Here is a 24,467-nt window from a genome sequence, read left to right as displayed (position 1 = left end):
TCTGGCAGCCCATCGCGGGCTGGTCCTGTTGCCCTCCACTTGCCACTGCCCTCGGAGGTGTGCCTGGGGCAGTTGTCCCTGTCTGATGTCTTGCTAACCACGAGTTCTGAGTTTGTCAGCGCTGTCTAGAGTCGGATTCACAAACCTGAGCGCTCCACAAGAAATTACAGAGATCCTGGGCAGAAGGCTCTAGGTTCAGGCTCAGAGAAACATCTCCATGGCTAAACTCAACACAGGGGCTGGAAGAAGGCAGGAGGCAGCCACGACAGTTATAACCCAATGAGCTGACCAGTTTCAGTGCTCCAGATCAGAAAATGAACTTAACAAGAAAGAAAATGGCAGAATACAGAAAGAAGAATGTCAGAAAAAGAATTGGACCATTCTCGGAACACTTATTCAGCAAGGAGACAGTTGCTCATGACTGTGGAAGCACGGGCTTGGTTTGTAACTGTGGCTACCAAATAAATCCAGCAGCAAACCATGCCAGAGGCACCCCAGGAATCAAGAGGTGATGGGTTGGTTGCCCAGCCTGGAAGAAGTGTTGCTGTCTGCTTGCTGGGGACCTAGGTCTCAGGCTTTGGCTCTTTAGAGCAACAACTTTAATTGTTACTGCCACCTGGAAAACTCAGAGCAGCGGCTTACGAATGATGCTATTCATTTTCTCAGTGCTTTTACTTATTTTTATCTATTTGTGTCTATGTTGCCACATAGCAGGCCTCAAGAGCAGCAGTAAATATATTCAACTGGTTTATTTAAAGAAGTTTAAATGCTTTACATCACCATTTTTCCCTTGCTGCTTGATAAATAAATACTTAGGCTTCAGCGTTACATTTACCTTGGACTGCATTTTTGCCAGTTCATCACAAGCAAACATGATTTTATTTCAGCCTTTGGTTTGCTTGTCAATAGTCTGACATCAAAATATATTGAACCAGCTAGGAGGGCAAGGAAGCAAAACAACACGGCTTTGTCTCTGCTAAACCGATTACAATTGACAATCCAAGGCTATAATAAATATGTCTTGTGACTTGCACACTAGAGGAGAGCCTGAATTTAAATTATAGCTTTGGGTTTTGAAATGCTCACTGATCCATTCCATTCCCATTAAGAGCGCCTTCCGCTTTGTGAAATTAAGTGATGTCTTTACATGACAGTTTAATTTAATTAATTTATTTTTCGATATGTACATTTATTGAGTTTCTCCATTAAGCTTTTGAAATGTCTGTAGGTCCTATGCATTAATGTAAATGCGCCATGGCCCATAATTACCTTTGGCAGGCTTAGGGCACTGATAAAAAGATTATATTTTTAAAAACTAAAGTCTTCAAACTTCCCCAGTGCTTGGCAGGAAATCTATTTCTGTGTTTTATTTGGAGCAAGGCTGGGGAGCCTGCAGCCAACAGCTCCAGCGTAGGCAGTAACTGTTACATTTTAGAAGAAAATACGTTTGACGCTAAATGAGAGAAGGGAAAAGGAAGACAATTAGCGCGAGAGTACTAGAAGCAGCTGTTTATTTGTTTTGCCTTGTGGCTGCCAATATATATCTTATCATTAAAGTGCATCTAGAAACGGGGTATGTTCTATGAAATTACTTTGCAAAACATGGATCTTTGTCTTTTTAAGGGGCTGCCCCAAAGTGAGTTTATCTTCCTTTTTCACAACAGCTCCGCGCCAGCCAAGAATGCTGGATTCTCCCCTTGCCTCCTCCTCTCTCCTTTCTAAAAATGAACTTTTCAGGGAAATAAGGAATTCAGAGAAGTTTGAAGGAGAGCAGATGGCCAACAGTGATCCAATAGGATGTAAAACTTCAGTTAGGTAGTCACTTGGCAGGCAAGTACGAGTGAGCCTGTGATGTTTCCATAGTGATGTTTTCACATGGTGCCTTCCTTTTGTCTTTTAAAAAATCGAAGTGATTAAAAACAAAGGGGGGGTGTAAAATAAAATGCAGGGCTCTGTGGACCTGAACATTTAGTGTGGTATAATTAACTCTGCCCTTCCCACGGGCAGTGACTGGGGGTTGTTGCTGCTTTCTGGCTGAAGAGCGATGCGGTGACCTCAGCTACGGCCGCCCTCGCCAGCCTCAGCTACTGTGGCACTTGCGGGGGCCGCCCCTGTTGCTGGAGAAAGCAGGGGCAGCTTCTGAAATTAAGAAGTGACTCAGATTGTAGTGCTCTTGGAGGGGAAAGTGCCTGGCCCCGGGTTTTTGTGGTGTCAGGATTTCACATTTAAGTACAGGGGAAGGTTCGTCGTGGCACTTCTCCAACCTTGGGAGCTTTCTCTATGTGCGAGGAGGCAGTGCAATAAAAATTGACGCTCCCCATGACTTTGATTCCTACTTTCTCTTTTGAAGTCTGAGAGGTAGCCATTACAGTCGCATTAATTTGTGAGGATATAAACAACTGCCGTTATCTGTGCAGCCATATTGTGCAAGAGAAACAAGATTTGTAGGGAGAGGCAATATCTTTTATTAAGCCAAATGATACAGTCGGAAAAAACAGGCAAGATTTTCAACAACCAGCCGTAGGGACACCGAGTTCAAAAACTTACCAGCTTTTCCCACACACCTAATGGAAGTAAAACGAAAATAAGCAAGTACATGTTTGTATATACCATCTCCCTGCAAACCTTGCTTTTCTTGAAAAAAAATCTTACCAAATTTGAGCAGGAAAAGCGGTTGTAGGAGACTGCACTCGCGGTAAACTCTGCTCCTAACTCCCCAGCAGCCCCCCTCTGCTGCCTCTGCGCAGACACGTCGGCGCGTGTGCCGGCACTTTGTGAGGACCCAACGCAATCTTCCCTTCCCAAAAGCCTCCCAGCGAGGTGCTGAATGCAGCAGCTCATTTACTGAGCCCCTCACCCCCGAGCAGGGAGACTCTCCTGAGGAGAAGCAGCTTCCTTGCAGGAGTGCTGTGGGATAGAGGGAGAGTAGCTCATGTTACCTGTGGTTAATCACAGCATGAACTCCCCTGAATGCTGTGGGACGAGCAAATGAAGTCAGTTTAGCCTGGGACCAAAATTACCTAGCTGCCCTCCTGCGCTCTGGCCTCACCTGTACACTCAGAGCTCCCCTCTGAGGGCAACGAAGCTGGTGAAGGGCCTGGAGCACAAGTCTTGTGAGGAGCGGCTGAGGGAACTGGGGTTGTTTAGCCTGGAGAAGAGGAGGCTGAGGGGAGACCTCATCCCGCTCTACAACTACCTGAAAGGAGGTTGTAGCGAGGTGGGTGTTGGTCTCTTCTCCCAAGTAACTGGCGATAGGACGAGCGGAAATGGCCTCAAGTTGCACCAAGGGAGGTTTAGATTGGACATTAGGAGAAATATCTTTACTGAAAGAGTGGTCAGGCCTTGGAACAGGCTGCCCAGGGAAGTGGTGGAGTCACCAACCCTGGAGGTATTTAAAAGACGTGTAGATGAGGCGCTTAGGGACATGGTGTAGTGGGCATGGTGTGTTGGGTTGACGGTTGGACTCCATGATCTTAGAGGTCTTTTCCAACCTTAAAGATCCTATGATTCTATGATAAACCCTCGCTTGTGTAGTGGCCACCCTGTTATTACCAAATCTGACCCTGGAGACAGCAAATGCTTGATTTTTTTTAAGAAATTAATTTTCTTACCCTCTGCAACTTCTTTCCAGTCATGCTGTGCAGCACTTGTACTGGCAGCACCAGCCTGAATGAATCATTCAAAACTATACCTGCTTAGTGCACTTTTTAATATTTAAATGTGTTTATCCTGTCAGGGACTTCCATCAGGATGCTTGAGCTGCCAGTGACAATGGGGAGGGCTGAAAGCTCTCAGCCACGGTCGCAACAAGACTTTCATTACTTACAACGTAGGGCACTTTAGTAGCATTTCCACCACAGGGAAGAGCTGGCAACTTCAGTGCGGGCAGCTGCAGCTGGAGGAGGTTCAACCTGTGGATTTACAGAGTTCTGGCACAGAGGGCAGGGAGGGAATCGCATTGCGATGGGTTGGAGCTGGGCCAAGCGACGCGGCTCAGACTCGCCCCTTTCCCATCTTTACCTCAACCCCGTGCCATGGCTGTTTCCTCACTCACTTCACTGTCTTGTACTGAAAGTTCGTTCCTGCAGCTCTTAGTCAAGGTAGGGCGAGTCTTTAATCCTCCTTTATCCTACAGAGCGCTCCCATTTGGAGCCACCTCCCTGTCCATTTCAGACTTCAGACCACCGTCGGGCAGGGCTATTCAGCAGCCACCAGCACTTGCCTGCGTGCCGAGGCCGTAGTCACAAACCTAACTCCAAGGTATCCTTGTGTCTGGTCCCGTGCCGAGCTCAACCCGGCTGTACCGAGGAACGTGCCTCCCTATCGATCTCGTCCAGCATTTTTTCATTTTGCGCCCCCTTTTCTCCCCTGCTGCCCCCAAAAGCAGCGAGGAGCTGCGCCGCACGGCTGAGGAGCGGCAGCGGTGAGGAGCCTCTCCCCTCCTGCCTTTCTGCCGCTCCAGCTAGAGTAACGCCAGCTACCAAGAAGGAATAACCCACAAGAAGCCTAATGAAACAGCAATCTGGCATTAAGATGTGTATATAGTTGCCATTTGTTAAATTGACAGATGACATTTGGAACGTGCAGCCCCTATTCATTTTTTAAAGCTAAATACTCTCTTGAAATAAAGTCTTTGCCATTAGTCTTAAAGCCGATTTCCAGCCCAGACAGGGCCAGCTGTGCTTTTACACATTTTCTGGGCACAAGGTCAGATTTCTAGCAGCTATAGGATTTTTTTTTTTGCAATGAACTGGACAATTCATGAACAATAAACAATTACCTGCCTCCCAGATTACCTTGGACACTACCTTTATTTTTTTTCCCATGCTACCTTTCCATGTTAGAATTCTTTACACAAAAAAAAAACCCAGAGGGTTTTGACAAACAGTTTTTAATCAACTTGAATTTCATCATTTGCTACCTAGTCCCACTTGTCTACATTTTTATGTACCTACAATAAGAAGGGGCCAAAGAGAAGCTCCGAACACCTTCAGCAATAGTTTAAAATTTATTAATGAGCAACAAAGACTCAGCTTTCTTAGAGACAAATACCTCAGACATACTTCAGGAACAGTTAAGAGTGTGAAGGGACTCGGCTCATCCAACTCAAAAGTGTAGAAATCATGGTAAAGATGTGATATTCCTTTACACCTTCAAATCGCTGTCGACACTTTCAATAGCATACTTACAATAACTTCCATTTCCAACTCTAGAAATACTCAGAAGAAATAGGTGCCCAAATTTTATCAAAGTTGTACTCTTAGACAAGCACTTGGCTGTTTCCTCATATGCTTCTTCATCAGTTTTATTGATAAAGGTCCAGAGAACTCATCTGACTCTTGTTTATTTAATGTCTTTTCAAAGTCATTCTATTTTAACACTAGGATGTCATTCCACTACTGCTAAGCTGCCACTTCAGCTTATTTTTGCACATAAAAGAGCAAAAATTAACCCTTCCAATACGCAGAAAAGTTGATAACTAGATGGCCACTATTGACTGAAGGGAGGGAAGCACCTTCCATGGGTGTTCGCCAGGCACAAGCGTGTAGAAGATAGCACAGTTTCATCTCACATCCTTTCAATGACTAAACCAAGGTTGGCAAAAGGTAAAGTCTCTTGACAGGTTGTCCTGGTTCTGGCTGGGACAGAGTTAACTTTCTTCCCAGTAGCTGGGCGGGGTGCTACGTTTTGGGTTTGGTATGAGTGGAGCGTTGATGGCCCATTGATGCTTTGGTTGTTGCTGGGTCGTGCTGGCACTGGGGACTTTTCGGCCTCCCATGCTCTGCCAAGTGCAGGGGAAGCTGGGGGCAGGGGGAGCATAGCTGGGGCAGTTGACCCAGATGGCCAATGGGGTATTCTATACCATGTGACGTCATGCTCAGTATAAAAACTAGGGGGTGTGGTGGCGAGCAGTTGCAGTGTGCATCACCTGCTTTGTATATTCTATTACTGTTCTCATTGTTATTATTACTGTTCTACTTTGTTTTATTTCCATTATTAAACTGTTTTTATCTCAACCCGCAAGTTTTCCTACTTGTGCCCTCCCGATTCTCTCCTCCATCCCACCAGAGCGGGGGTGAGCGAGTGGCTGCGTGGGGTTTAGTTGCTGGCTGGGGTTAAACCACGACACAGGGGCTGCCTCCAGCAGCTGAGGCAAGAGAAGCCGCGAGCGTGGCCAGCAACCCTCTTGCTCTGCATCAGATTTGCCAGGAGTCACAGCCACACGGGAGCCACAAGAGGAGCAAAAGCGTGCAGAATGTTTGAGTCACAGGGACACTTTCTTTCTTTAAGTTTTTTTAAAAAAAAAAATCTTAAATGATTTACATATGAATTGCTTCTGATGAGGACACACAAGCTCGGTTTCCCAGCAGACTTTCAACAAGGCCAAAATTAAGGATACAATTACATGGCAGAACACTAGACTGAGATCTTCATGGTTTTTATGTCAACAGTGAAGTCAGCCACTGCTGGTGGGTGGGAAGCAGCTCTCTTTAAGGATGTTGAGCTGGTTGATTTTCTGATTACTTCAGAGAATTTTAAAAATAGCAAATTATAATAACAGGCCTATAGACTCTGTAGCAGCTTTCTGATTAATGTGAACCTCAAGATATATGCTAAGTTCTTGTCCATAAGGTATGCTGTTCAGACATTTTCTAGATGCTATTTTAACCTGTGTCTTCTGAGTCACATTAGTCAAAAGAATTGGCTTGTAATTTAATTATTGCAAATGGTGCATCAGTGAGTTATTTCCTAGGAAAGAGAGTTAAGAAAACCCAACACTGCAATTAATGCTGAAATGGAACCCTTTTGCTTTGGCGTTATGAAAATTTTTCCATATGACAGGAGCCAAGTGAGACTGAAAGAGTTTAGAAAATTCTATTAGAAAGTCATCTTCACCCAGAGCTTTCCCAGAGACCAGAGGTTTTATGACTCCTTTTTATTTCTTCCTCTGCTATGGGACTACCTAACTGTTCCCTAATTTCCTGCAGAATTATAGGTATTTCCAATTTACTTAAGAGACTTTGAGTCTGTTCAGCTGTGCAAATGACTCAGATTAGTTACAGGGTTTTAGAATTCGAAAGAGACATCCTTAAGGTCCACAGGGTTTATAGCTTGTACAACAGATGACCATGCACAGGAATCGCATAACACCCTGTGCTTTCCTGCCTGAACTGTACTGCCAGCAGTTCCCAGACATTTCCTCATGGCTCTTAGTTTCTGTTTTTCTACCATTTGGTAAGCAAAGGATTCTCCAGTTTTGCTTCCCATAGAAATGTAAGTACAATGCAGTTGCACACCTGAGTCCCATTAAGAGACCCTCACTATATTGCTTCTTTATAACCACACAGCTTGATAATTTAGAACAGTAACATTTAGGACCTGAACAGATTAATCAAAAAAATCATCAGCATAAAGGATTCTCGGTGGGATTTGGAGACTCTCCCAAACTGAGGCAAGGAACTTGGAAAGGTTTTAAGCCTTGTTATGTCTGAAAGCATCATGAGGTGAAGAGCACCCCTCCAATCTTCCTTCTATACTGTCATCTTTCAACTCCGCTGTGTATCTTATGGGTACTTTGGGCCATCCACACTCTACAGATGAAGAGCCAGCCTTGCTGCAAATCCTAGTATGCTGAAATATATTCTGCCCATATCTGACTCATTCAGACCACCTCGGACACACGTTAAGGTGGCGGGTGTGCCTGGACTTTTCCCTTCAGAGATCTCCAGAACATAGCCTGTGACCATGCAGCGTAGGTGCCATAAGCTGTTGAGGTGGCACACAAGGTTTGAACTTGTGAATGAACTTACGAGCCCTCTTGCAGACAGCTGAGGTATACTGCGTGTGAGAACCCTACCACTTAGAAGCTTGGCTGAACCAGGCTAACCATTACCTTAACGCTTTCCAAGTAGCACCCTCCAGGGATAGTGTTTCATGCAATCTATGAAATATCCAAGTGATATTTCAGTTTGGCCTATAGAGTGCACTTTTCTTCTTCCTGACAAAATAAAAAGATCAGAAATAGAGAGGAATAGAAAAAAAATGGCACGGAAAAGAAAAATTCAAATAAACATGGAAGATATGGCAAGTCAAAGTACTACAAATGCAAAATGCTAATATGCAACATCATTAAAGCCTTGATCCTGGGAAATGTGTAGGGCACATATGGGAGACTGTTTTGCTCACGGAAAAAAAACAGTCCTATTTCCAATACATTTATCTTCTAACTTCCTTTTACTAAAAACATGTTTGTTTTTAAATTAATTACTTTGGGAAAAGGCAAGAGAAATGGGTGCGGTGGAGTTGGAGGAAAAATAAATACCGTGTGTTTGAACTAATTAAAAAAATTACCCATGCACGCACGAAACATGGTGGAGACCAGGTTTCTGCTCTTCAGCTATTTCTGGAGGCTGAAGGAGAACAGACAGACTGAACTGGTTCTACCCTCCACAGCAGGTCACACCAGAAGATCTGTACCCTTTGTCTTTCAAGGTATAGAGCAAGACACAGGGAGATGTAACCATAATGAGCCACAAAGTCTACATACTCCAGGTTTTTGACTTGATCTTTGCAGTAGTTGATCTTTAACACATGCTGTATTTGGGGAGACTCAAAGTCTGGCATGCTAAAGCTTGGATTTGGACTGGATGCAATCTTTCTGCTGTGGGAGAGCTAGCTGTTAAAAACTATTTCTGGTGTACTCTGCTCCCCACCACTTCTAGCCACTTTCTAGAAACTGGTGAGCTGATGCTTGTGTTGGCAGGTGGCTTCGCTACTCCAGGTAGACTCAAAGTGGGAAACCCCACCAGCTATAAAAATCACTTCTCTCTGCCCACCCTCCCCTCCCCTCTTCCCCTAGAAGTCCTGCTAGCTTAACGTATCTATATCCCACTGGAGTCAGACTGTATTTATTTGGCTGCACACCCCTGCTCCCTACAGTGAGTGTACAGCAACCAAGCTGGGCTTGGGGGATCACACCACGCTTGATCTGTCCAGCATACACGAGCTCAGAGCCTCAGAAGTCCTCTCCACCACAGGATGTGTATGTTAATACATCACACACATGTTTAGTTTTAAGAGCAATTCGGACTCGTGCTTGACTGATAGAGTGACGTACCTTTTGTTTCCAGGGTACATATTGTCCGTGTGTCCTAACTCGCCACAGTTTTCAGATCCTGTGGCTGTTCCTGTGTCGCAGTACCATAAGTGAAGGCAGATGATCCAGTTCTCAGTGTCTTTGCCTGAAGAGATATAAATCACATCGTAGGTATTATTTCTTCACATGTTGTGTCATTTGCTGAACAATTAAGTGTGCGCTACTGAAGGATTAGTAAGTGAGCCAAGGCTACAGAACATAATGCAACTTCACAGCAAGAGATGACAGTGCAATTCTTTAATACTGTAATATTATTTCATGTAAAACGAGCTGATGTAAAATCAATTCCATGCTAAATTGTATTTTCCCCTTCAGTCCTTTTAAACTTTAAAAAAAAAAAGTGGGAAAGATACCAACAGTCCATAAATAATCTCTAAATAATGTGTTACAGACTGATGGTAAGTGGCACTCTCACAAACCCATATTTATATTAAAAAACCTCATATGTGTACATTATATAGACTATCAATTATAACAGCTGAAAGTAAAATAAATGTGATGAATATACATCCGCTTTACTATCCATTACATCTCATCTTTGTGAGAAAATGCTATTTTTATTCCAAGCTATAGATCTTACAAAGTTAAGACAAACTGTATGTTTTCACCATATCAAAATCTAAATATCTACATCCAAGACAATGCAATTACACAGAAGTGTATCATAAACTATAAAAAAATGAGTAATAAACCACTAGTTTTTAATAGAACTCCACAGAGAAAAGACCTATCACAGGTGCTTTGGCAGGTAAATGAATAGATTCATCCTTGCAAAATCACACTTCTTTCAATAAACATGATTCTGGGGTGTGATTTTGGACAGTATCTTCACAACACAAAACAGCTCAACGCTAAGACTGCTGGGACCCAGAGTGGGTCAAAAAGGAGCCAGCCAGTTCAAAGATTTTCAGTTTTGGCTATCTCTGAAAGCCTCTTGAAGGGCAATGGGTGCTGGTCTCTTCCCAGCTTCCAGGGCGGTATCAGGAAGAGCCTGTCTCTGCAGCGAGCTCGAGAGGACCGAACAAACCACCCTCCCCCTCCCGGCAGAGCATGATGATCCCCTGCTCTGTGGGAAACACTCGGCTGTTGCTAGCACAGCAATTACGCTGCAGGAAAATCCACTTCCAAATAGTTCAGTCTTTATTTATTCAGGAAAAAAAAATTAAAAAGCTAAAAGGTGAAGGCTAATGAGATACTGGCATGGGAATTATTTTACAGTAATAAAATACTTCACAGGTTTCTAAGGGCACAACATCATGGACAGGTCCACAGAGAGTCCTTCAGAGCGAGATTTCCTGAGGACCTTGCACCTCTACACATAACTTGGTAGTGGGAAAGCTGCTGCTATATCAGCCCGTCCCATCACACTAAGAAGGCAGGGTACAAGTTAATTGAAAGGACTAGGTGTAGCATGGGCAACTGGGGGAAGCGAGCAAGCAGAGAAAACAACTAACTGCTCTTTTTTTCTATGGTAACTTTACAGGCAAAGTTTTTTATAACGGTTTTTGAACCTAAACTTGAAACTACTCCATAGTCTAGCTCCACGGTCCCACTATTTATCTAGTTCACAAAGTTCCTTCTCACATATATGCAATGTTTCTCATTTGGCTGCTTTTTGAATCAGTATATTCATATATAAATAAGCTAAATTAGGATATGCCTTACTGTGTAACCGGCAAAATGCACTGGGGAATAAGAGTGCTTGCCAAGTTGCACCAGGAGCACAGGTCAGGCTCCTGGTAACACCGAGACTTTTGCTATTCATTGTGATAACGCCTAGGAAAGGAACGATGCAATACAGAGCTGAAGGCTTCAAATCTTGCCTCTGCCACTGACCTGCGCAGACGGGGTCAGCTGCTCGGTGTCTCTGTTTGCGCCTCTAAATTACAGCAAGCTCAGTAATACATCAGCTGGGGGGTTTGAGGCTAAACTCTCGTAAACCAATTTTGATTCCTTCCATCATGTCTCTCATTAAGTGTAAAACACCTCCAGGGAAAGGCAGCTGATTAAAAAGATTCCTCAGTGACATAATGAATTTACAAAACCCCTCCAGTTTCGCTGGGGATGTTTGGGGAAAAGTATCTTCAGCCACCGAGGGCAAAGTCCACCGAGGGAGAATCACTCCATTTCCTCTGCCTGGGGGCCTGACAAGCCTTCCCCACCCGCCCTGGGGGGCTGAGAGGAGATCCCTGCTGAGCGCTGGGAGGGCGAGGAGAAGGGGCAGGGATGCAGCCACCCACCCACCCGGGGCACAGCAGCCCACTGCGCCCACGCCGAAGCGTGCAGGTCACAGCCTCCTTGCTTTCCTCAGCCCAGCCCAGCCCGCTTCCCCACGCAGCTCTTGCGCTACAGCCCCACGGCAAAGCTCTGCGCCCAGAGAGGTATTGCCCTCTCAGCGCAGGAAAGAAGCACAAGGCATTTTTTCCAACATTCAGATCCTGTTTTTAATGTGACTCAGCTCTGCAGTGTCCATAAGGATGACACGGCTAGTGCTTTATTAGCAGTTAGGTTAATGTTTGGAAATAAAAAGACCGATGGTTTCATCTGTTTAATCATTTGGTGCTGCCAAGAGCGACCATAAGCACAGCCCAATGGTGCATGAAGAGAGAACAGACTGACATTCGTTTCCCACCACTAAAATCCAAACATTAGCACACAAGTTGCGTAGAGGCTGGCAGGGGCAGGCAGCCAGGATCACAGCTATTGGAGTGACTCAATGATCATAATTTTTTCTTCATGGAGATTTCCAACCTCCCTGCAATGAAAGGAAATAGGGATGGATGAGGTGGGCTAATTTTGAAGTTTGGCAGTTCATTTGGGTTTGCCCAGCTTTCCTATGCCCTCAGCTGAACGAGGCTACAGAGCTGAGGACAAAAAGACTCCTCTAGTTTTTCCCCAATATTATTCATTTGTGTGTGGGGTTCCCCCCCCTCCCTTTTTTCTTAAATCTCCTCTTCTCAGGTACATTCTTTAGAAAACAGCAGCTGCAATGCAGATTCACCACAAGCAACCAGGCAATGTTACTGACCTGCCATATGCAGCCAGCAGCAGATATAGCAATTTATCACTGAAAAGCAATCGGATGGCTAGATCACACGGTCAGCTGGCACCGAGACAACACTGGATGTGGCAGATGCCATCAGTGCAAACAGCAGAATAAGAGACAACAGGAGCCAACAGACACAGGGATGTTGTCTTAACAGACGATAGCTACCTCAGCTAGTGTTTATCACCATTTACCACTAAATAAGTGCAGCTGTTAAACTTATTGATCCTTTGAAACTTATGTAGAGCAGAGCTGGGTCATTTTTGGCCGAGTTACCCAGAACACCTCTCCTTCTGCACACAGAGTCAAGGGGGAGAGAAGCCACTGAAACAATCACGGTGGAGTTGCACTCCAAGCAAAGCTTCCTTGGATGTGCAAACACACGCCTTACCCACTGCTGGGAAGGCGCATGGCTGAACGCGTAATGGTCCACCCGGCCCAACAATTCCAAAAGTAAATATTGTGCCATTGTAAGAGCACTGCAGAGGTTATAACCAGCCACATAAAGTGCATTTTGTAAAAGCTTCTTAGCAGCCGCACAGGTGGGCTATCATATACAGGACTGGCTAACCATACTAAAAGAGACAGAGCTTCTGCCAGTCTGACAGACCCGAAATACAAGGACTCTGAGATCCCTAAAGCTTCTGCAATTGTCCTGTATCTAATTTCTTTCTCCTATTTTTATTCTATTGGTATCTACTCTTTCCAGTCAAAAGGGCAGTAGCAGCAGCCCATGTTCTCAACCACCTTCTCATATGCCTGTGATATTTCTAAGAGAGAAAATGCTGTCAGGAGCTGCCCAAGGCTTTAACTTGTCAGCTCAACATTTTAAATCCTTTTTCCTTTACCAGACCTATGCTGTTTGCTAGCACAAAAATAAGCAGAGTCTGAGCTCTGCCCACTCTCCCTGCCTTTCCTCATATACTTACCAGAAAAATAGCTGGAGCACAACTCCCACACATTGCACAAGATCCAGACTCAAGCAGCCCTAAAACAGGCTTTTTCCTGTCCCAAGTCTATGCTAGAACTAGTCAAAATTAACACTTGCAAGATTATAACATCTTTAGAGCAGGGGAGGTGGAGGGGGGAAATCCAAACAAACCTGAACACTCCCCAAATGCTACCACTTTCATGATTAACAGAATCCCACAATGCTAAGTTAAAATAAAAATAAAATAAAAAAGTCTTACCACCACCACCTCTCTAACCCCAGCCTCAAGGCCACCTCTGCTCCACAACTACATAGTTTCTTTCCAGCTTCACATCTTCATCCTTGCCATCCTAATGAGAAACCTTTGCCAGCTGGATCCAGCTCCCAAAGCAATCTCTGTAATGAGGACAGGCACCTGGGGACCTACCTGCCTGGCTCAGGAGGAGAATTTGGTTTGTTTTTCCAATCCCCCATACCGCGAAGTCCTTTGAGGCTGTGATAAGGGAATGCCAGACCACCTGGCAGTAAGAGCAGATGAAGAGGGAGGGGACTGATGAAGAGCTGAGATGTGGGTGGTAGCCAGGGAGGGAGGAAAGGGTTAATCAGAGCCCTTGGATACGAGCAGCTTTGATCCCAAGCCTGAGAAGAGGGTGTAGGGTGCTGCTGCACATCTGGCAAAACTGCCTTTTTATTTTATAGCTTTGTTTCTTTATTATGCCTTTTTTTTCCTGTTTCGTTTGCTGTATTTCCGTCACAGCTGGTTGGGAATGGGAGGCTTCGCTGTCTCATGAAGTTACTGTTCAGTCAAAGCCCAATTTTAAAAATACATTTTCTAAATATGCACTATTCACTCTTGTCCTCAGTAATTTGATTGGCAGAAATAAGATCTGCAAAAGCAGATCTTGTCAGTCATTCTTAAACCTTCCTTAATATGGAAAAAATCACCTGCCATTTAAACCACACTTTTGAAGGGGCACAGTCTGCTTGATAAGATGCACGCACCTGGCGTCTCAACCTCTTTTCATTTTCTGGTAAAAACTTATTTGTGGGGATTGCAGATGTATATGGGTGAGATAACAGATCCTTCCAGGTGGCCCCTGAAAACCCATCCAGACCTATTTTCCATCATTTTCTGTAAATGCACTGCATATATGTGTACATCTGCATGTACTTTCCATCCCACAGAAACCCGCTGGCACAGCTCCAAAGGTCTGTCGCATGAAATCCGAAGGACGAGCGTATGCTCGTGTGCAGGGGAGGCACCGCACCGAACAGCACCTTGCAGCCGCGGGACGTGGAAGGCAGGGGTGTTTGCTCTGTAACAGGTCACGTTGGCTCTGTGGCACAAGGTGGGCCCAATATGGAGGAGATTTTGCTATTTTTAGGCTACGCTTTTTTTCTTTAGGGAGCACGGCAGAGGATTAGGGTCTATTCATACATGGTAATCACTTGCACGTTGTGGACACAGACCATACGTCATGCAGCGCCCACTCATTTCAGACCTGTCTTTCAGAGGCAGTGAGTACCCATGGTGCCGGCTGTACTCCGAGAGACACGGAGACTCACAGCAACTTTAAAAGAAGACCAAGGAAGCCTGTTGCTGGGGTCCCAAATTATGTTTGGAGAATGGTTCCACAACAAAAGAAGCATTTATTTTTCATTAAAAGATCTCCTAAGAATTAAACTGGAATTATTCTATGGTAAATTTAGCTACAGCGTTTCTGGGACAGGGAGTCCAGAGAACAATCATCCTTCATCTTATCACCAGAACGTCTCAATTCTGACCTGAAACACAAATTTGGTGCCAGGTGTAGTACTGTGTTTGTGGTCTGTTGCAAATGCCAGCCAGCGAGGGAATGTGTTGGTTTATGGCACACAAGTAAAAAGCACAGAGCTAAGTTCAACTGCATTTGCCTTTGCTGGGAAAGGAAATAATTATTCTATTTGTTTTGCTTCCAAGATGGGAATAGCAAATGTCTTTCTCACCTCACTGAGAGAAAAAAATCACACCCAATATGGTTAAGGTGCACCCCTTTTTACTGAGCAGCGTGACAACCTTGCAATTTGAACACAATTATTTTTTTTCTTTTGGCTGCTAAAGGGTAATGGGTAGCTCTGCTACCTTCTGGTTTGTTTTTTTTTTCCTTTAATGTGGTTTATTCTTGAGAGATGCCTCCTGCATGAACATCTTGGGTTGTTTCCTACAAAATGGCAGAGCTTATAAATAAAAGGAACGGGTAGAGCAGAGGTGAAGCTCTTTTCAAACATGTTTTTAGAGGAGCTGATTTAACTGCAATCTGGAGGCCATAGAGGAAAAAGAAAATCTTAAAATGGGCCATGCCAGTCTGCCACGAGGAGTGGGCAGGTTGGTCCTTCCCAGGGGCCTGTGGTGATTCTTCTCTTGGAGGATGCGAGCTGTGATACCACCGAGGCTGCTGCTTTTGTTTGTTTGCTTTTGCAGCGAACATGCTGCAGCTGGGATCACCTTTTCCAAAGCTCAGATACAGCTTCCGGAAAGCCAGTGGCCAGATGAGCATTTTGATGCTTGTGTCCCGTGATCAAGGGCAGGGCTTTGGGAGAAAAATGGGAGCACAGCAGATGTTTGGACTGGGAGTGCCCCCAGCACTGCTGCTTTTTGAGCCACTGCATGACCCTTTTGGGGGACGCTCCTTCATTTTTCAGCCACTGGATGCTATGACACAAATTTCTCGATGCGCAGCGTGGTTTCCTCTGCAGGAAGGCCCTGTGAAAGGGAAGCCCTTCGGCGTAGCTGGTGCAGGAGCTCCCCTCCTCCCCGCGGCTCCTGTGACCTGTGTCCCCGCATTGCTTCTTGGCCTCGGTCTCCTCGCAGTAAGGCAATCCACAAAGTGAACATTAGAAGGTGTTTTCTGGGCCAGGGATTTTCCCCCGGCGGGTTTCAGGAAGGCCCGTCTGCTTCTCTCGGGGCTGGCGTTACCTCCAGCCAGCCCCCGCGGCTGCGCGCCCTCCCCGGCGTGAGCCGGCAGCCACTGCCCCAGCTGCATTTCATTCCGGCTGCGGTGCTTTGATCAATCAAAGCAAATCAAGGGCAGGTCAAAGCCAGGCACCACGTGGATTTGCTCATCCGGCTCATGTCTCACCCCTGACCACGCACCGGACAAATTCCTCCTCAGCCTGCCTTGCTTTCTTAGCAGTTTTCGCTCTGACCATGGTGACAGGGGAGGAAACCCGGCTCTGTAAGTAGAGACGCACAGGAAAGAGCTGCGTTACACTGAAGTCCCAAACGTCTGACCGAACAAGGACTCCGCGGCACAAGGGCGGGTCGTTGCTCCCCGGGGGCGGTGGGACCGCGGTCCGTCGAGGTGCAGCCCCGTTTCCTCCCTGGAAGCGGGGAGGGGGGCACGGCTCAGCCGGAGGCGGCAGGGGCCGCAGCCAGCGGGTCCGACGTACCGCCCGAGCTGCCGTACCAGGCACGCGGTGGGTGAGTTAAGGACATACTTTCAGCCTGAATTCTGAGTTTCCTAGGTTTTGTCAGTTTAGGCCAGATTCCTAATGTTATTTTAATGCAGTTGTTTTGTGTGTGAATAATATGCTTTCTATGCCAAACCACAAGCCCTGGAACTAATATCTCATAAAAATGCCTAGAGTCCAAAGCTAATAGCTGTTATTCAGCTGATCGAGTGATGCCTAAAAAGTTACAGATTAACGCTATTCCCCGGGGGAAGGTAAAATTAAACTCGACTGCTGATGGGGCTGGGTGCTATTTCGCGTAGTGTCTGAGCCCGGGCTGGGGGACGCGGCTCGCTGCAGACCCTGGGCTCCCCGTGGCAGGGCTCGGCGCTGTGAGTGCGTGCGGCGAGTGCCGTCCGGGCTCTACCTGGAGTCCCGGCGGGCAGAGGCTGGGGGCGTATGGGGGATTTTTATCAGTTTGCCCTTAAAAAAGCCCCTGCCCTTCCAGCAACACCCCACCCAGCTCATCCTCGCCCAGCCCTGCTGCTGTGGGCAGTGATTCGGAGGACGCCGCAAAGGCGGTGGGGAGATGCTCGCTCGCTCCCCAGGCCGGGGGTGTCTGGGCGAGCGGGGCTGCCGTGAGGTCAGGTCCCGGGACGCTGCCAGCCTGGCGCGGTGGGCAGGAGCTGGGGCTGGAGCCACCGAGGGGGCAGGCGGCTCTTCCCCTCCCAGGGCCAGCGCCGGAGGGTTTGGATGGGGCATCGGTGACCCGCAGGGAGCAGAGGGGGGACGCGGAGGGGACAGGCGATGGGTGAGAAGCTGTCCCTTCGCGCTCCTTCCAGGCGGGGAAATCGAACCACAGGATGTCAGTGCAGCCTGTGCGAACGCCACGCTTGCCGAAAGAAACGACTGTCTCCTCTCGAGGGCACACAGGAAGATCTTTTTCCCAGAACATCTTCTTATTTATGAAACTCGCATCACGGCAGCAAAGCAGAATGCTTATTTGGGAATAAGAAAATGAGATGCGGACCCAGGTCAGTGCTTGCGTGTAGGCACCATGGCAGAAAGTTTGAGGACACACTAGAGGCAGCTGCTGGCTCACAGTGACAAACGCAGAGCTGGGTGGGCTGGAGGCCCGGTCAGCTGGTGTTTGCTGCCTGTGTCCTCTGATACTGGCTGCAGAGTTGTAAGGTATCGATTATTTTCCTGTTACAACACAAAGGGATTGGCTAGATTAGCTTCTGCAGGGCTGAGAAAGAAATGTGTCATGTAGACTGTTTATTTTGCTCTAATTGGATTCACACCCTGTTTCTGAATAAATCTTGTTTTACTCCAGCTCTTGTGGTTTTTCATGGCTGTGAATGCTGAGGAGCTCTTCCAGAGATGGGCAAGTGATTCTCGGCTTCTGTGGGGAAAGCAAAGGGGTAGTGCTGCGGTCACTAGAGGCAGGCAGCCTGCAAACAGCGCAGCCAAGGAAGCTCTCATGGTCACGTCCCAGACGATGCCTCACGGTCACAGACAGCTTTTGGCAGCACGAGGTAAAAGCCGCTCTTTGAACAGAGAAATCTAAGCTTTTCAGTCCTTCCGGACACAACATGCACACCTGCTCTGGGTAAGCTGCAGCACCCGGAGGCATGGCGACGCTGCCCATCAGAGAGCAGCGTGTGTGGGTCCCTCTTCAGCAGGGTGAGCTGCACAGTATACTAAAATTGTCAGCAAATTTTCTGCTGCAGTTCATCATCTTTTCTAGCTGGTGCGGAACACTGTAGGAAAATTATCTTCATCTGCTGTTTTTCTTGGCCTGCTCCCTCAGAAACACGGAAAGTACCTGCAGCAGGGGTGGCTTCTCAAGTTTGTCCTTTAAATCTCTGGAAACAAAATGAGCTCAGATGGAAAGTAAAGAAGAAAGAGCGTAGTTTAAGAATCCTAAGTCTGGTGCTTGCAAACTGCTAAGCGTCCTCTCTGTGTTAATCCCGCTGAACAAGTAAATGCTTTTCACTCATGTCCTTTGCACTGTGGAAACTTTTGATGTCTCTATACTGGCTGCTGTGGTTTGAAGTTCTGCCCCTGAGTCAGATGGGTATCAAAAACCTCAGACCAGCTGGACTGAGCAATTCTCTCTTGATGAGCGCAATAGAAACCAGACACAAAATAAATAATTAAGTCAGTGAGATTTTTTGGGGGGTCTAAATTATGCCTGCATACGCATTCCATTTATTTCTTGTTCCTACAGAGAACAAATGAATGCTACATCAGGAAGGCGCATTTCTCTGGAGAGCACCTGCTCCTGCCGTTTCCAAAGATGTCCTGTATTTGCGGATGCCTCTTCATCTACACCAACTTGTGACTTGTCTGAGAGAGTTCGGTAGCTCTTACTGGAATTTGTGCACACATATTAAATGACATAAAATTTCTTTTATTGCTGTTTGGTCACGTTTCTCCCCATGACAGCTTGTTATATTTTCTGTTGGCTTTGTTACTCTATAACTGGACACTGAAGCATCAAATAAATCCATATGCAGGGTACATTCTCTGTTTGAGGTGGGTATTGGAGTGATTTGGTATATAGATTGCCATAATTTTCAGTCATACCTTTTGCCTTGCTCATTTGCTCTTGCAGAACTCATTTGTTTTAGTACTTTTAGAGCCCATGGGAGGTGCTAAATAAACATCTCAAACTATAAAAAAAGTTACTGGTCAACTGTGAAGTGGTAAAATTAAGTAACTCGCCCAGCATCATACATGTAAGCAGAGCATCCAGTTGGCAGAGCAACCTTCAGATTCCCCCTCTTTCTCTTCCTATGCTGTCCTGCCTCATTTATGGCGCATCAGATGAGGCTTTTACATCTTCCCTCCCTTCACAGTTCCTTAGAGCAGTATCCATCCTGACCAAAAAAAAAAGAAAAAAGCTCCAAATAAAAACAATGTGATCAACTAATTTGAAGGAACTTTTTTTAGTACGGACAATACAGACTATTTTTCCTTACCTTCATTTTTGGAGTGCCTGAGCCATCTTAGAAAATTTCCCCCCCAGTATTTAGCCTGAATCAAACATGTAGAATTTTCCTAGCAGGGAATATTCCAGTCTACAAAATGAAAGTTAGATAAAAGGAAAATAACTGAAATCGGAGCCTGCTACTAGAAAATATGATACAACCTGGACAATGGGAAACACTGTAATACAGGAATCTCTGCATCTCCTGAAGTTTGTCGCTTCTGCAATAGAGCTGCCAGTTGCTTTGGTTCCACAAAGCAGTCCTATATAAATTTTTAGGGCAGGAAGCAAACCGGAGTATTTTTTCTAAGGGAAGTCAATGGTGTAATTAGGAGAACCAGTGGTAAAGGCATATCTTACCCACACAGTACAGTGGGAAAGGCTTGATAGTACAAGCAAGGACAGGATGGGCTCTAAGGGTCGCCCAGCTAAAAAGTTGGTAGGGGGAACCAACAGGCTTCCAGCCCCTCTCTCACTGTCCTGCCAGGGGGAAATGTAAATGGGAGCAGACTACTCCTCTGCAGATTGAAAGTAAAGATTTATGGATTACTTGATCCAGAACTTTATAAAACAGCAAGATGACTTTTGGAAATGCAGAAAGACCCATCTGTCTGTTGCCTTCTTAGCAAGTTGGAAATTGAAGGACACTGTATAAGATGAGGGAAAACCCCAAGAGTTAAATCTCTGCCTTCAGCAGGTTCCAAATCACAGAAACCTTGGGAGTATAGGAGGACTGGGGCACGGGGCCTTAAGAGGCCACGGCAGAAAACAACGTTGTCTCCTTTCAAGAGAAACTATAAATAGTACTTAGTATCTCCAAGCAGGCAAGTTCATAAGTGAGCCTGCCTGATTGTGGACTGGCAGCTTCGTCAACTTAGTATTCAGGAAAGGGAAGAATTGCCATAGCAACATTCCCATCTTCTGACATGTATCATGCAGATCATGTAGTCAAGGCAGCGCAGCACCCTCTCACACATGTGCTCTATGAACTTTTGTATTCCTGACAATATTAAAGAGAGAACTATGTCTCATGATTGACACACTTGCCTGTGTGTCTTTATGGTTCCTTAAAAAAAATATGGAAATGCTTCCCTTCCCCCACCCTCCTCCTTTGAACTGTTTTCTCTTCTCCATCCCACTGAAATGATGAGAACAGCTCATGCCCCAGATCTGCAGATATATGTTCCTGACAGTAGTCCTACGCTATGCAAATGTGTAAACTGCAAAATGTAGAGGGTTTTAAAAAATTAAGTATATCCAGCAGAATCTAAATTCTGCATAAAAGTGTTGAAAGGAACTAGGAATCTTCCAGTACGTGCATAATTAATGCTCTATTAAACAAAGCCTTACATCTTTTTTCTTTTGTTGTTTTTTTTTTTTTTGCTTTGAGTTAGTCTGAAATCTCCAGACACACATGCCAACCATACCTATGGCACATGTCGATATATATGTCGCCCTATGCGGGAGCAGAGTTCACAAGCAGAGCAGAATACTCTGTGTGTTTGCAGCCAAGGTCCGTCTAACCCCTGCGATGGCTTGGGCTATGTGGACTTCCCCCTGAAGGAAAAGTACCATATATTACACAGGGCTAAGCTGTGGGCCAATACAAACGGGATGCTGCAACACTGTGCAGTAAAACCACCTTTGCCACCCTGACAGCAGTGGCAGCCAGGTACTTGTCTTTAGAAGTGTTCTTGATTTAATCGTATCACAGGCCATCCAGTGGACCTCTTCCTAAGCTTACTGCCTATTCAGTATTGTGGCTCCCTTCAAAAACTCTGTAACACTAGAACCATACCACTACATATATATGCCTCTAACTATGCCTATCCCACCAGTGGTTCTGACATTAAAAGTATCACAATATACTGTCACATGCCTACGTATTTTTTGCTCAGACCTGGGATTTTACACGCTGTGGTGTCCTTGGCAGGATGCCTATGGCACCATTTCTATATAAGGGTTGGCCTCTGTACCTCCTTCTCCAAGGAATGGGCTCAAAATCCTACATAACTCTATGGCCTTGGCATAGAGACACCAAAACCCACTTTGACTGAGTGCTTCTCTCTGGATTGGAGATGCACCTGGCTGTGGGCTACACCTAAGTGAGGTGATTTTTCTAACCAGGTTAGTTTATCTTCTCTTGGTCATCGTCTTTCTTGCATGGCTCCCCAAAGCTGCCTCATGAGTGCCCGCTGCAGAATGTTCCTGCCTGTGCCTTTGTATAATGGTCTGCTGGAGGCAAGTCACCTTCAGATGGTGACAGCTTTTTATATCTTTCTCCCCACCGCTCCTTTCCAGTGTTTAGGGTCACTGTACAAAGCTTTGGTACCTTACCACCTTACAGGGTGGATGTAATTATGTTGTGGTCAGTATTGCTTAATGGTTCAGCTGGGATTACATCTCCAACGAGCTCCCGAGCTTCACCCAGCTTTGAGAGCCCACCCTGCCTTTGTATACTCCACAGCTGCTCATTCCAAGAAATAACCATTCATAAAATTGCTTCTTTATTACTTGTCCCGTGGTGATTCTTGGCCAGACTATGTACAGGTAGTTAAGGTCCCCCATTATCATAATTTTTGCTGCCTCTCTAAATATTGTGCGCTTAATTGCCTCTTCCTACTCTATGACTAATAACACTCCTGTTCTGTTAAGCCACCTCTAGAGAAAATGGTTTGCAGCTTAGAACTAGTAGCAGAAGAGGGGTGACCTCCCCCTCTTTTATCCCATTACATCTGTCAAGTGTAAACTTAGAAGCCAAATTGGGAACCATTATTAAATAAGAACAATTTATTTTATTTTACATAGTAAATAAGCTAAGATGATTATATGTAGAAATCTAGCCAGGCACTGCTCCGCCTGCAAAGCTAAACATCCAGAAATGCAGTACTGCAAAGTACTGCAGCTGCAGATCGTCCTTATTGCTGTGGGCAGGATGGCCGGCAGCTCACCAGCCTTACTCCCAGGGGAAAAGTGGGAGCAGAAGGAGCTGCCAGTTTGGAGTAATGGTGGAATTACTGCCCTTGTCAAGAATGATACCTTTCACAGTGCCTGTTTTTTTTCCATGTTAAGCAAGTAACTGCCATTTAACCTCTGACCGTCATTATTTTTTTCTACAGAAGATCATGTGTGGCTGTATGTATACGTGTATGTGTGTATATGTATCTCTGTATGCATGTGTGTGTTTAACTTTTTTGTACATAATACACCTACAGTGGGGACTAGCATCTGCATATTAAAAAAGCAAAGAGATATTATGTCCTAGTACTGACTGTACCACAGCAATCTCTATATTTAGAATGCACACTGCGGAGATACTTCTCCAGCCTAACAGTAGATGTTTACTTTTTAATACACAAGCAATATATAAAATGCTGAACTTGGACACCATGACTAGCTACAATACGAATTATATGAAAAAGATGCTATTTTACTTCTGTCTCATTTTACACAGCTCTAAGGAACAGCAGATACCTCCTCCAGTGGGCCACGAAGTCTGTGGCCTACCTTTCAAATTTCTGTACTGGCATTTATTGTGTTGAGGTTCAAATCCCTTTACAGCTGTGGTCTGAACAAGAAAAGGGCACTTAAGGGAGTAAGGCTACAACTTGCTCTTCTGGGTTACATTAAAATCCGTTGATTTCCATCTGTTACTTGAACAAAACAGCGCATTTTTGATAAAAATAAAATTGCTTATTTTGGAGAATATATGTTAAATATATTTGATGTTTATGGTCTGTAAATTGGACAGTTCTGTTCTTACAATTACTTAATAATACACGTAAGAGGAAGTCACTAGGCGCAAAAGACCTATTTTCACTCTAAGCACAAAAAGCTCTTTCATTTCATTACATCATTAGAAGCACTACAGAAGGCGTCCCACCTGCAAGTCCACTTGCCCCCTCATTCAAGCTGAAAAGCACTTGTGCGTGCGTTTAGAGTTCAGCATGTGCCTAAGTACTTTACTAAACAGATGTCAACAGCTAGATCTTTTTACTTTCCAGGCTAATTTCATTTACCCTTTGCTCCTCTTGCCTCAGAAAGAGGAGACAGCATTGCCACTGTAGAAAGCTGACCAGTCAAACCTGCAACTGCTGTTTTTCCTGGGACTGCTGCAGCAGTCAAACCCCAGGTTTAATACTGCGGTCAGACACACTGAAGACACCTGCGCTTTTACAACACATACAAACAGGCTGGGCCAAACACAATGGCCCAAGTATATAATAAACCTCCCAGGTTTCTTTCCGTCTCTACAACACCTGTGACCCCAGTTTAAGCGGCTGGCTGCAGCAGCACGTGAAGCGGCACAGGAGCAGAGCAGAGCAGCTGGGATACCCTAGCAGAGATGACCTCTTCTACTAGTGTGCATTACGCTTTGATTAGGAGCTTTCTTTTGCTGCTGCAGATGGAAAATACCTGTCACCAACATTTGCCCGTTCACATGAAACACGGGAGCATTAAAAGACAGGATTAGCAGCATAACTTCTCCAAGACTGCATTCAGAGGTGACTTCACCTACGCATCTCCTACTGCTTGCTCCTTTACTCCCAGGGCAGGAACACCAAACCTACCTCAGTGATGCTAACCTCAGGCTGACAGTCTCTTCAGGACTATAACTCAAGTTTTAGATTATAAATCCTTTCAGTGTTCAGTCTAATGGTATCCGAGTCTTCAAAGGCTGCCAAAGTGTGTATCAGAGCCCTGCAGACCGACCGATCTTCACAGAAAATAAAAGGCGAAGAAGAAATTGTTGTTAGGATTTGAAATAGTCTGTGAATAGCAAATTCAATAGCAAAAATGAACTAAGACACATATGCCGTATACACTGTCATTACAAACTGCCACGTGGGAGCTGTGGAATGGTTAGCCATTTTTCAGTCTTCTCACAGTGTCCAAGTGGCTTTGACGT

The 24,467-nt window shown here is 45.5% G+C and overlaps 1 protein-coding gene and 1 long non-coding RNA gene across 2 annotated transcripts in view; one reads left to right on the top strand and one right to left on the bottom strand.

Moving 5' to 3' along the window:
- PEX3 (peroxisomal biogenesis factor 3) overlaps window positions 1–24,467 on the bottom strand; it is a 261,856-nt gene that overhangs the window by 34,807 nt on the left and 202,582 nt on the right. The window lies entirely within an intron of this gene.
- LOC142080510 (uncharacterized) lies at window positions 17,890–18,980 on the top strand. The gene is made up of 2 exons (XR_012673016.1): window positions 17,890–18,101; window positions 18,797–18,980. It is a non-coding gene; the product is annotated as an uncharacterized LOC142080510 (long non-coding RNA).

The sequence above is a fragment of the Calonectris borealis genome, chromosome 3 (genome assembly GCF_964195595.1).
Source record: "Calonectris borealis chromosome 3, bCalBor7.hap1.2, whole genome shotgun sequence".
Classification (NCBI taxonomy): domain Eukaryota; kingdom Metazoa; phylum Chordata; class Aves; order Procellariiformes; family Procellariidae; genus Calonectris; species Calonectris borealis.
Note: the sequence above shows the minus strand (reverse complement) of the source record. Positions and strands in the feature narration are given on the sequence as shown.